The sequence below is a fragment of the Teleopsis dalmanni genome, chromosome 2 (assembly GCF_002237135.1).
Source record: "Teleopsis dalmanni isolate 2A chromosome 2, ASM223713v2, whole genome shotgun sequence".
Lineage (NCBI taxonomy): Eukaryota > Metazoa > Arthropoda > Insecta > Diptera > Diopsidae > Teleopsis > Teleopsis dalmanni.
Window position 1 is genome coordinate 69,362,866 of NC_051847.1, and position 13,617 is coordinate 69,376,482.

The following is a 13,617-nucleotide window of genomic DNA, read 5'->3' on the forward strand; positions in this document are numbered from 1 at the left end:
TGGTTATTACAGAAACTAGATTTTGATCTAAGCATATATTATGTTTTTTGATCATTGACTTTTATCCCGATTTTTGCAGTGGCGTTCTCAAGTTCTCTGAACGAGGATTTTAAAGCGTTGGGGTTTCTGAGTAATATAGTAATATTGTTGGCGTAACCACATATATTGCTTATTGTATTCATTTAACGAGAAACGTTATAAAAAATTTTATTTAATTATTTAAATATTATAAATAATGCTTTTAATTGCTTTGCAAATAATCGTTAAAATTCCACTAGAAACTAATCTGAAAACTGCATACGTCATTAGCTGATAATAATTCATATTTCTGATAATGAGTAAAGAATTTGAATCATAAAAGCATTACTAGCATAATGCATACTCGTATATTAACATAATATTGTAAACTGCCGTCTGCCATAATTTGATATACAATACGAAATTTATATCTAACACGAGAGCATTTAAAATGCAGATACACTGGACTGTAAAAACAGAGGGGTCGGCTGGAATGACATTAGCTCAATTAAAACGTCATAAAAAGTTCACTGATAAAATTGAAATCACTTGCAGAGTTATCCATTGCGTCGAAAATGATACAACGGAATGTCAAAGAATGTCAAATTACTGTCACGGATGGAGCCACCGCGGCAGACAGGCCACAAGCCAACATTTTACAACACAATTAGAAATATTCAAACAACAAAAAAATAAAATACAAATAAAATAAAAATAAAATACAAATAAATTAAAAATAAAATACTAATAAAATAAAAAAAATATATAAATGAAACAATTCATCTTTAATTTTTATTATCAAATAAATTAATTTAGATTTAATTATTATGAACTTATAAAAATTATCAGTAATTTTAAAATAAATTAAGTAATTATTTAAAGATTATTTAAATGGCAGATTAATGCCATTTTACATTCATATTAAATGATATATATTTTTTACAAACATATAAAAACATTTAACGCATTTATCAGGCTAAATAGTTGGCTCGTTTTTTAGAGAGAGTACTTAGAAGCACCCTTCCTCAATTTATTTATTTTATTATTATTTAAGTAATAGGCTATTAAAACACCCCGACCTAAAAGATCTATTGTGCGCCTAAAGGCCCAACTAGGACAATTTTAGACTATTTATAAATCTTGTAATTGCTGTGGGCTTAATTTTACCTATTTGACTTGGGACTAATATCCCGCTTTCAAAATAATCGAGTCTACGTCTTGCCACCGCTGGGCAGTTGCATAGAACATGTTCTGATGTTTCCTTCTCCTCATGATAGGGTCGACAGGAGTCACTTTCTACCACACCTATAATCTTCATGTGGTAATTAAGTCTACAGTGTCCTGTAAGAAGTTCAGTGTAGATGTTAATATCGTTTCTGCTAAGACCAAGGATAGCATCAACTTTGATGTGATCAGGATCAATGAATCTTTTTGACTGTCGCATGCCTGTTTGGGCTCTCCAGTGTTCAAGTAGATGTTGTTTCTCCCGTTCACATAATAAGCTATTTGTGAAGCTATTTGTTACCCCGTAGAAGGGCTCTGGACTAATGAAAGGAGTACATACACCCTTCTTTGGTAGGGAGTCTGCTGTTTCATTGCCCTCATGCCCTTCGTGGCCCGGTACCCACATAAGAGTAACATAGTTCCTCGATGCTAGGGTGTTGAGAAGTTGAAAGCATTCCCAGACCAACTTTGATTGGAATAAGGGTTTTGCTAAAGATTCTTCAATAGAACAAATCTAATATTACTGGCAGGTTACCATCAAAGTGAGCGACGTTTCGTCAACTTCCGTATATTTCCATATATTTTGTCAGTGGGGATCTGTTGCAGTATAATATGTTTGCGCAGTAGTTGGATATCGGAGCAAAAATGTCAGACACTGGTAGTAGTAAAGAACTTCTCAACAAAAACCCATTATGGCTTTCTTTTATGTTCTATATATTTTATTTACTTAGAATCTATTGCAGTAAAAAATATTTTGCAAGGCGTTAGTACTCGCCTATAACAAAGAACAAAATCCCTATAGTCCAACTATCGGAATGTTAATTTGCTGAATTATAGCAATGTAGCGCATACAGCTTGCGATTCATTCGGGTACGGGAGTCACTACCAACTTGTAAAGGACCAAAGATCTAACGTAAAACTTTTCTCTTGAAAACTCCCATTACTACTTTATCATTCTATGATAACGATTATCAGTAAATGTACCGATAATAATTTAAAGTATATAAGCCCATCAAAATTTTTGATATACAGAATCTGTACAGATTTGATGGGATTTGTTCTAACAAGCCTGCAATGCGTTTAGTGTTTCAATTTTTTACTGTTGTATATTCAAAAAGCTTTCCGTCTGAATCCTCAAAATGCTGGAAATATTCAACGAATCCTCTGAAATATTTATTAAACTCATCGGTTGGAATTATCTTTAGTATGTCAAGTCAAACTTGTTGGCTTTACATTTACTATATTACCCTCATCGGCCGAAATTGCCTTTATGTTAGTATGGCAGTCAAAATTTTTTACAGAACAATTATCGCATTCATTACAGTCATTGTCTAAAGCTGTTCTTAGTTTGCCGACCGTAGACTTTTAGATGATGGAAGTGTTATGATAACATTTTTTTTATGGTTAGTTTTAATTTGAATACACGTAATTAAAATTCGCACTTTATCAAATAAGATAATAACGTTGGATGATAAATAAGAATGATATCTCTTTTAGTCAAGAATTCGCGCACCATGATGGATTTTATGGTAGTGTATTACCGTGCAATAAAACTAACTGCCTCCTTCTCGATATTTCAATCGATTTTATCAAAGTCTGTACTACAATCCTTGTACAGCTGACAAATAATGTTATAACTTTCATTATTCTCATCGGCTAAAACTGCTTCTAGTATGTTAGTCAAAGCCCTTTACACTTATCGATCAGAATTATCTTTAGTATATTGGTCGAAGCCTTTTGAATGAGAGCGATGTTATCGATATTTTTTCTATCATGATCATTTTCAATTTTAAATGAAACTAGAAGTCTTCGACTGTGACAAATTAAGGTTGATAATGAATAAGTATTATTTCTTTTTTTTAATCAACAATTCACATAATTGTCAATTACCTCGATATTCCAGTAAGACTCATCAAATTCTGTCCTTCAATCGTTATAGAGCTGGTAGATAAAATTCTGTTAGTCGTCTTATGTTCTGAGAATAATTTACTGTGGACAATTTCCTTCAAATCGTAAAAAGAAATTCTATCCTGCAATCGTTGTGGAGCTGCGATTGTCGATTGTCCGTTGTCCGTTTAATACCGCAAAACATCGACTTTCGATATTTTTGTATCCACTTCGATGAGTTTAACATATACCCAATGTTCACTTTGAAAAATTTTTTCGAACTTTTCTTTTGATGACGCTATGTTCGATCATCGCCAACGATGTCTGAACTATCAATAAATCCAAAAAATAAATGAAAAACTGTCCGCGAAAGACAGATTTGTATCAGTCCTTATTTAAAAAGCAGATTGTTGATTTTTTTCGCCACATTTAATCAATTTAAGACATAACTTAATATTCCCCCTTTGTTCTATGATATTTTTTCAACTGACTTACGCAAAGTGACGTTACATAAAATGTTAAGTTAAAGAGAATTCCAGTCTAATTTATGGAAGAAATCGCATAGCATCGCTTGATTCTATGTAGTAACTTAGCAGATCTCAATTTTATTTCAAATTTGAAATTGAAAATATAGCATGACTATTTGATAAGTAATTTCTGTTTTCAAAAAAAAAAAAAAATTTTAATTACAGATTAATCTCAAGCAAATATTTATATATTTTTAATAAACAAAGTAAGCACTATGGATGAAGTGCATTGATAACATTAGTTAATTGTATTTATATATTAGCACCGGATTTGTGGCGCCAAAATTAGGCTTCAATGCAATGTAGTCTATCTATACATAATAATAATAACTGTAAATAGAATAAAAAGATGGAAAACATGGCTTGAGTAGGAGAACGTATGCACATTAGCAACGATAAGCGCCACTTGAAGCAGATAATGTGTGCTGCAATGGAGCATATTGTGTTGACAGAGCTACTACTGGTACTCGAACTGCTGCATCAAGAGGTTAAAATTCGCGTGGCGACATCATATTTCTTTCAATTTCATAAGTGCAATATGTTACTGGCATATCAACTTACATTTGTTTTCATTGACATTTTTTCTCATTTCGTTAATTTAATTTTCATTTTTTTTCATTGTAGACTTAATTAAAATTTAACAAGAAATATAAGAATAACATACTGCATTACTTAGTTAGCTGCATTCCCTTTTCTTTTGTATTTAAGTTTTGTTTTTTTTTTGTATTCGTACAACATCACAACAATCTGCTATATGCCATAATGGCCCTTTTAAATATATCTCAACGCACCCCATTTCCCTGTCTCTGATCAAAGTGCAACCAAAACTGCCACACCACTTCCATTCCTTCATTTTCATCCAAGGGAATAATTGATACGCTACTCTATGCAGTAACAGTGACGATCAAGTTCATGACCTCAGCGTTACGTGCGGCGCGTACAATGTTGCACTTGAACCACTTCAATTGTTGGCAAAGTACCACTAATTCGGATTTTTCCCCATGATTTCTCTGAACTTTTTATGTTCCAATTATTTTGAAATTTTTTCTTAAATTATTCGTTATTTTTTTTTTTTTTGGTGTAGTTATTCTATTGTTGTTGTTGTTGCTGTTGGTATTGACAGTGTGCTTCAGTGCTTCTCTAATTGTTGCAACATGTGCCTTTGCAACATTGTCAATGAAAAGAAGTTCTTGTCACGCTACAGTTGGCATTAATAAAAATTGCAATCATAAACAATTTTCAAAATGAGCTATAAAAATAATTAAGTCAGAATTGAATTTAAAGGCTCACTACCGTTGAAATTATATATTAATTTAGGTTAAAATTTGCATTTTTATTTTATGTATTTTATATTATTTTATTTTATTTATTTCTTATTTTACATTTATTTTCTAAAAAACTTTAATATTTTAATTGAATTTCAAATATATATCTAAATATATTTCAATATATATATCTCAAATTTCAAATATATATATCTAAAAGACGAATCGTATAGCTAGCTCTCATAAACCTAATATCAACGTTAGATACCATAAAGTGTAGCTAATTATTTGTTGCGTTACAATATAATAACGTCGACGTGACGATATTACAAGTCGATATACTAGCAGTTCCGACAAATAAAGAAATGTCTAAAATATTTCAGCTAACCAGAGGACTAGTGTCTAAAACATTCCAGAACTCATTAAGCCATTACATCAAGATTATCCCATCTAAAAATACATAAAGATAGAGCCTGAAATTATTTGCGAAATCTGACAGACTTACCAACACCGCGTTATCGAATCTCAAAATGGTTACAGGCTCCTCGGGGAAGTATGCAGATCTGAGGTCAATTATTGCTTAGTCTGATGAAGTGATAAACAATAATCTAGTCAAGGCGTAAAGAGGGCTTTTGAAAATACCTCGAGTTAAAAAACAGTATAAATGCTTAAGTGAACTAGCTCAAAACAGCTTCAACATAATTAATTACTTTTAATGGCTTAATACAACAAACCCATAAACCACATATTTTTGAAATTATAATCTGTCAAACTTGGACATAGCACGCGACAAAATGCTAGGCAAGGCCACAGTCATGAAAATAAAATAGTTATAAAGAATTTTGGAGAAATTTAAAAAGGACAGAAAATGCAACGAATATATAAAAAACAAATCACTGCATGCAATATAAAATTAAGTTCCATAAAATTTAACTTATATGGTTTAGTCATATGTCAATATTGAATTCCAAAACGATTCTTGGAAGATAAGCATAAATGTAGAGAATCTATTGGCAAACTAAGGCTTGGATTTGAAGGCATAGAGAAAATAAAAATTGAAGAGATTTCACTAAACTTACCCTACGTAAGAGCAAACGGCAATAAAGACATTTGATAAAGAAGAATTAGAAGACCGTAAGTACCGGGGTTACTTTAAGCAGATACTCTCTCACGTTACACCTATCCCGTAACAGCCCACCGTTTACAATTCATATTTTATTCATTCCTCTGAGCCACTGTAAATAATATTTTAAGATAGGATATATATTAATAGATTAGAATAATTATTCTGTCACTAAGGTATCAGCCTGCAGAAAATTATTATAATTTAATGTAAGAAATTTTTTAATCTCTTTGATTTCACAAATATCAAAAGCTGCCGTTCGCTCTCTATAATATTAAGTTTTATGGGAGGCCATGTAGACTTGTCAAATCCAGAAACCTACAGAAGATTAAGAGTTTTCTTTTACATAACACAAATTTTTTTTTCTTTTTTTGTTAAATAAGAAATAAGAGATAAGCCTGTAGATCGCGTTGATTTCAACTATCCAACGTACGGAAGCATAATGAATAATTATTACTTCTTATTACTGGTCATTAGATTCTCTACATTTCACTCACCATTCTACATTAAAACGATAATGCAATTATAATTGTTTTTATTCAGAATTTTATTTTAGAAAAAAAATCATGGCATAAGTATTGAGTAGTTACATTTAGAAATATTTTCGTTCTTACAAAATTTTATTGAATGGATTATTGTATCCATAGAATGGACGCTGAAATAATTTGTTGTATATATTATAACCTTTTAATGCTGTAACAAAGTATAACTACATCCGATTGAATGATATAAGAAAAAATTAGTTTGTTATTAGAAAATCTTTTCTTATTTTGTTGATTGATTCGTTCCTATTCCTCAAAACATTTTAGAATTTGGTAGACATGCTGGATGAGAAAATAAATTCTAACAAAATCCACAACATTTGACAATGTCGGATACTCATGTATGCACCCACATATTTTCTTAATACAAGAACACATTATTCTTGGTAAATTTTGGATGCTATCTCCCAGAAAGTTCTTAAAACGGAGCAAACGGTAATAAGTATCAATTATGTTTACGATTTTAGCAAGAGATAATCAGTAATCTAAAAACTCGTGCCTATCATCTTTTCATTCAATAATACAGTTTTATCAGGACTGGTTCTCTTGGTAGAATCTATTGTTTAGATCATTTGGAGAGTACATCATTGGAGCATTCACGGTCGGGATAATAATCGATACAAGTAATAAATCGATTTAAAAATACAGTTGAGTTTTGCAGAAATTTCTTTAACCATTGGTTTAGAATTGTTAAATGATGACATTTACTGTCCATAACAAACCAAATTAGCACTCATAGAATCTGTTGTGTCCTCATATACTAATACTTGTTTAAAATTCAAATCCAACCAAAACTCCACGATATTCATGATTTATGATATAGCAATTGTTCCAGTTCTGTTAGAACATCTTAAATGATTATATATATAACAAATACTTATAATAGATTTTAGTGAGATCACAACTTCTAATATATATGCTCAAGTAGGCTTTCGGGGAGAAGACTACCACCCTAGGCAAAGCTAACCTAATGACGAGGTTGAAGTCGATTTATGCAATGACAAATGTTGGAACAACCATGTTATAAACATACTAGTAATTTTATATTATATTAAAATTATAAAAATATTGGAAGACATATAAAATGTATTAAAAAGTTGATACATATAAAATTTTTATAAACAACTAAGTAGTTCTTTTTAGTAGCTGATTACCGCTTTACTGTAGCACTATTTTTTTTATCAAGTTATTTCATATTTAATTACAAACAATGCTAGTATGACAATTTGACCGAGTTTAATGGAAATAATTGAGATATCAAATATACAATATGTTCAGTGCTGACAATAATGTTCTACTGTTGAATATATATTAAACAATAATAAAAAGTGATTTTCGTTTTATGAAAGTTTTATTTCGTTGTATAAATAATTCTGTTTCAAATTAATTATTTACTATTTGACTACTAAATTGTTGAAGGTACCACATATGTGATATATATACTATATATGACTTCCCGTACATCCTATGAGGAGCAAAGGGCCACACGTACATGATATAGTCAACCATATCATTGACTAAGCAGTGTATTTTCATTGACTAAACTGAGACTTCAGTTTATTGGCAAACGAACATCGCCATGTCTTGTAACGCTGATCAACTGTATATGATATAAACACGTATACGCTATATGTTATATATGATAATAATATATTATGTTATATGATTTGATGATATAACATAATATATATTTCATATTTCATATATTTCATATTTCATATATTTCATATTTGATATATCATATCATATATAAATATATGATATGATACTCCCTCATCGCGAAAAAAAAAGTGTTCATCGGAAGAATAGTGACGTATCTGGCCAATAAGTGTGTAAAGAGTATAGTTTTAAGCCGATTCAAAATGAAGAAAACTTCTTGTTTTGAATTAATGATTTGGGTGATATATTGTGTTTATAATATGTTTCATTGGATTAAATCAAACACAAATTAAAATAAGAACTACTTTGATAGTAATATTATAGGACCCCAACATGATGCAATCGACTGCCTGGGTTCGTATACAATAAATTAGTTATGTTAGTCTTCCATCCAGAAAGCTTCCAGATAGGGATACAAATATTTGTTTTAAATATGGTCTCTAACGTCTTTTTTCTTTGTTACAAAGATCTTGATAAGTCCAATTTAGTTGTTATTGACATTAAAATCAGGACTATATTACATTTTTGTTGTGGTTCAGTATTGTAAATCATATACGTATATTGTATATCATATACATATATTGTATTTTATCATATACGATATTATATGTGTATTTATCCACATAATATTTTATATTTATTATCATAATTTTATTAATAGAATAATATGCTCCATATTTGATATCAATCGACCTAATAAGCCCCAACATATTTTTCCACAAATACTAACCGCAAAAAAATTGTACTAAAAAATTTTATTCACAAACAAGAGAAATGGATACGATTTAAATAATGATTCATTCTATGAAATTAAAAGTTGTTTTTTATTTAGAAAATATATTGCAGTGACGAATGAGTCAATCAGTTACAAGATTACAGCTGCATATAATTGTTTCATCTAAACACAGTTGGGTAATCTCTAATGATATAACTTACATACGTCAAAAACCAAAAAAATAGCTATCGAATTGAGGCAAACAGATCTTCTAGTAGAAGAAAGCAGCTTTACAATGACAAATGTTATTTTCTTATCATTGACAATAAACATTAATAAAACAATTATTTTAATTTATTTAAATGCATTTAATTTTATTCAAATGGTACTATATAATTCGTGTTTTTATATCGTAAGAGCTAAACTTTTGTAGGGTCTGTTCTGGTGACAGAAATTTCATTTAAAACATGTGCTTAGTGGTTTGCTCATCTTCGAGACATAATCTGCATTTCGAATTAGCAAATAATCGTAGTTTATGAAGGTGATATTTCAGACCAAAATATTTTGTAATGAAACCTGTAATCAACCTTTTTTTTTATTATTCCATTGATATTACAACTATCTTACATAAATAGTAATACTTTTAACAAATGAAAATTTGGAAGTTTCAGTTATCTTAAGTCATCATTTAAGATAACATGTTAATGATAATGATATATTTCTTACAAATTTCAATATATTTCATAAATAATTAGATAAATAAATACATAAGTAAATAAAATAAATAAATAAATAAATAAATACATAACTAAATAAATAAGTAAATAAAATAAATAAAAAATAATAAATAAATAAATAATAAAGATAAATACATAAATAATAATAATGAATAATAATAATAAATAATAATAATAAATAATAATAATAAATAATAATAATAAATTAATAAACATAAATTGAAGTAACGGATTCAACTTAATTTAATACTTAATATTTAGGTATGTTGGAAGTGTACGTTTAAGACGATTTTTGTACCCTAGTTCCAAGGCAGGAACTCTTCTCATTTCTAGGTTTGAATGCTGAAGCAATTTAGATAAGTGGTTAGCACTGCTTTTTTGAATTGTTTCGTGTACAGTAGGGATATTCAGGTCTTTGTGAATATCGTCGTTTCTGATGTACCATCTAGCGTCTACTATCGTTCGCAGGATTTTTGATTGGGGCCTTTGAATAGTATTTATATAAGTCTTACAGGTGGTTTCTCATATTTCAATTCCGTATTTCCAGATCGGAACAATTATAGTTTTGTAAATTAGTAGTTTGTTATCTATTGACAGACTGGAATTTTTACCAAGAAGCCAATATAGATCTGCAAATCTTCGATGAGCTTCCTTTTTCTTCTGAATTATGTGCTCCTTTCAAGTCAGCTTTTGGTCTAATAGCATGCCCAAGTATTTGGCTTTCTTGCAGATTGGTATATCAATGTTAACAATTTTCAGTTTCTGTTCTTCAAATTTCCTGTTGGTGAAAATAACTTGGACAGTTTTTTCGGCATTAATCTTTACTTACAAATTACAGTTGCTTTAGTGATATCATGATTCGTTGATAAAAGGCCAGTGTCGTCAGCAAACGTTTCAGTTAGTATTTCTCCACTTTGGCTTAGGAATGTCTGCAGTGTATAATAGATATGGGATCGGGCCTAATACACCCCCTTGAGGAACACCGGCTTCTATTTTTATCGTTTCGTTTTGATATTGCACAAAGAAGTATCTATCTTTAAGGTAGCTCTTCAGTAGTAAATAAAAATCGGCCGGCAATATTCTTGATAGTTTGTAAAGCAATCCTTCCTGCCAGACGCTGTCGAATGCTTTAGCTACGTCTAAAAACACACCCTTTGATCGATAGTCATTATTAAATATTAAAATGACTTATTTGACTATGTTAATTTTTCGATCTCAGAGTAAGTGTTCATTTTTTTATATAACATGACAACATATAGTATTGTAACATTTTGATAGCCTTTCAAACATCCAGATTAGAGTTACAGATCATGGATCACAGTTAGATTTCATAGTTGAAAAACAGTTTTGAAAACGACAACTTTATTTTCTAATCTCATTTTAGGCATATTTCCCATCAATGTGGGTTATCTTAATTCAACTTTGCTTCCTTAATATATGTTTGCTTGCTATCTATATATACACTTAGATAATTAACGTTTGATTTTTGTCATATCTTTTTTCCATATATTATATTGCATTAGTATCTGTCAACATGTATGCTTTAACGCTTTAATGTTACTTGTGTTCATTTAAGTAATTTAATTTTAATATCCATTTTAAAAGCATCCTTTCTATTTTATTTTGGTGTTTTTGTAGACCCTCAGATGATCAGAAACTGCCAATGAGAAAAAGAAACAAATATACCAGCCTTCAGAAATGGATGGAAAAATTAGAACGAATAAGTGATATAAATGTAAAGGTTTAGTTTCATCAAAAGGGTGAGGACTGTTTTTCTAGGTCACGGAGAGTGGCCTGCTAGAAGGATAATTCTGCGACAGATTCTACGTAGGCTTTCTATGAATACCTAATAGCTCCTGCCGTAAGATGTTTCCTTTCTAAACTTAATATAATAATTTTAATAAATATTTTTTAAATACATGAGCTTGAGATTAGCTCATATAGGGAACCTGCGTGAAGTCCATTACAGATTCAAACTTCTAACATTGCTTATACTCTTTCTTCGGTCTTCTCTTATATAAAATTTATTTTAGATATTATCTGCACTATTTTGGAATTATTTATAATTTTTTTTATTATTAAATAAGTAAAAATTTTTGATAAATTATTTTACTAAATCAAATGAGTTCTTTAAATTAAATAAAATCTTCATTTTCATTACTGTTCGCCATAAATAGACATACACTTCTTTGACGTAGCAACCAGATGAAGTACACATAATTGACATTTTGACCAGACAGACACTTTCGTTAATGAAAATTGAGGCAACTTCTACCCATGTGTCATGCCTGCGAATTTATTCATTTCTGGGAATTTTTAATATAATCTTAAGAATTTCTAATTGAATCAATAAAATGTATTTAAAATGCATGTAAATTAATATTTTCCAAAACAATATTCAGTTATTAAGTGAAGAGGTTATTGCAGACACTAAACAAAATCAATTGATTTAACGGAAATTAGTCAATTTTTTATTTGAAAAATATTTTATAAAAAAAATAAAATTAATAAATAAATCATATTTAAAATAAAATCATTTTGTTCTGCAAAAATCTTATACGGAAAAATTTAAACCTTCTGCTATTTCCTAAACCACTTGAACTATTTGGAATACTTATGTATATATATGTGTATAAGTATATGGTATTAGTGCCATAGATACTACAATTAATTATTATAACTTTGTTACTCACAGTGAATATAGACAATATTGTTTACTCAAACATATATTTTTTATTTTCAATGTTATTGAAAGGTTTCGAACAATAGTGAGTAGCAACAACAAAAATTTTCATTTATTAATAATTAATTATATTTTTGGCTGACCCTACAGTTGTTTCGAGTATTGCCTATTATCAGTTTTTTAGCAATTATTTTTTATATTTAATTATTCATACATAAGTTTTTGACAATTATAATAAGTTACTATTGAAATTTAAGAATTATATGATAAAGTTTTTATGGCTCAAAGCTGTCTTCAGCAAAATGCGAGTACTGAATCAAACATCAAACAGAGCACTTTCTTTTATTCCCTAGAATGCGCCTAACGCATTCTCATCACTGTTGGTAATTATCCAAGCTTCTGTACCATACAGAAACCCATACATGATAAGAGACTTGTAGAACGTGATTTTCGTTTGTCGAGAGAGGGCTTCATCTCTCAATTGCCTACTTAGCCCGAAGTAACATCTGTTGAAATGAAAGTGATTTCTCGTTGAATCTGTAGGCTGACTTATTTATGGTATTTTTGATGTTTACGCTGGTTCCCAAATAAACTAAGTCTTTCACAACTTCGAACTAACAAATTACATATAAGCAGGTATAAATAACATGATAAAATGATAACTTATTGTTATCACCCAATATTAGGACCCAATATATCCATAATATGATTCATCAGAATCGGGGTAATCGGTTTAAATATTTATATTTAGTATAAACTAATTTTTAGAGGGTTTCGAATAGGAAAGAAGAAAGGACATTGCTTCTACGTTACATAGTTGTCACTTACTTGCTATTTTAATAGCTCAAGTAATACATTCTTCAAGCATGAATCTTATTCCTTTTAAATATTGTATAATACATGTAATGATAATTTATCACTTATGTATTAGGCCGTATGCTCTTCAAGAAGATAAAGAAACAAAAAACAATCACAAAATATTTTCTCACTTCACATTAAGCAAACGTAAAGTATTCCAATACGATTTTACAAGGTTTTGCTTTTTTCTATGCTTAGTCCTTGTCTGCATAATGAATTGATGTGAATGGAATTAAAGGTATGACAATTCTTAAAACATCTCAAACGCAGCAAACATACAACCCACAATACTGATCATTTGTACTCCATGCTGACCTAATTAACACCAATATGTGTCCTGTGACCAATGATTCCTTACGAGAATTCACTTATTCCTCAT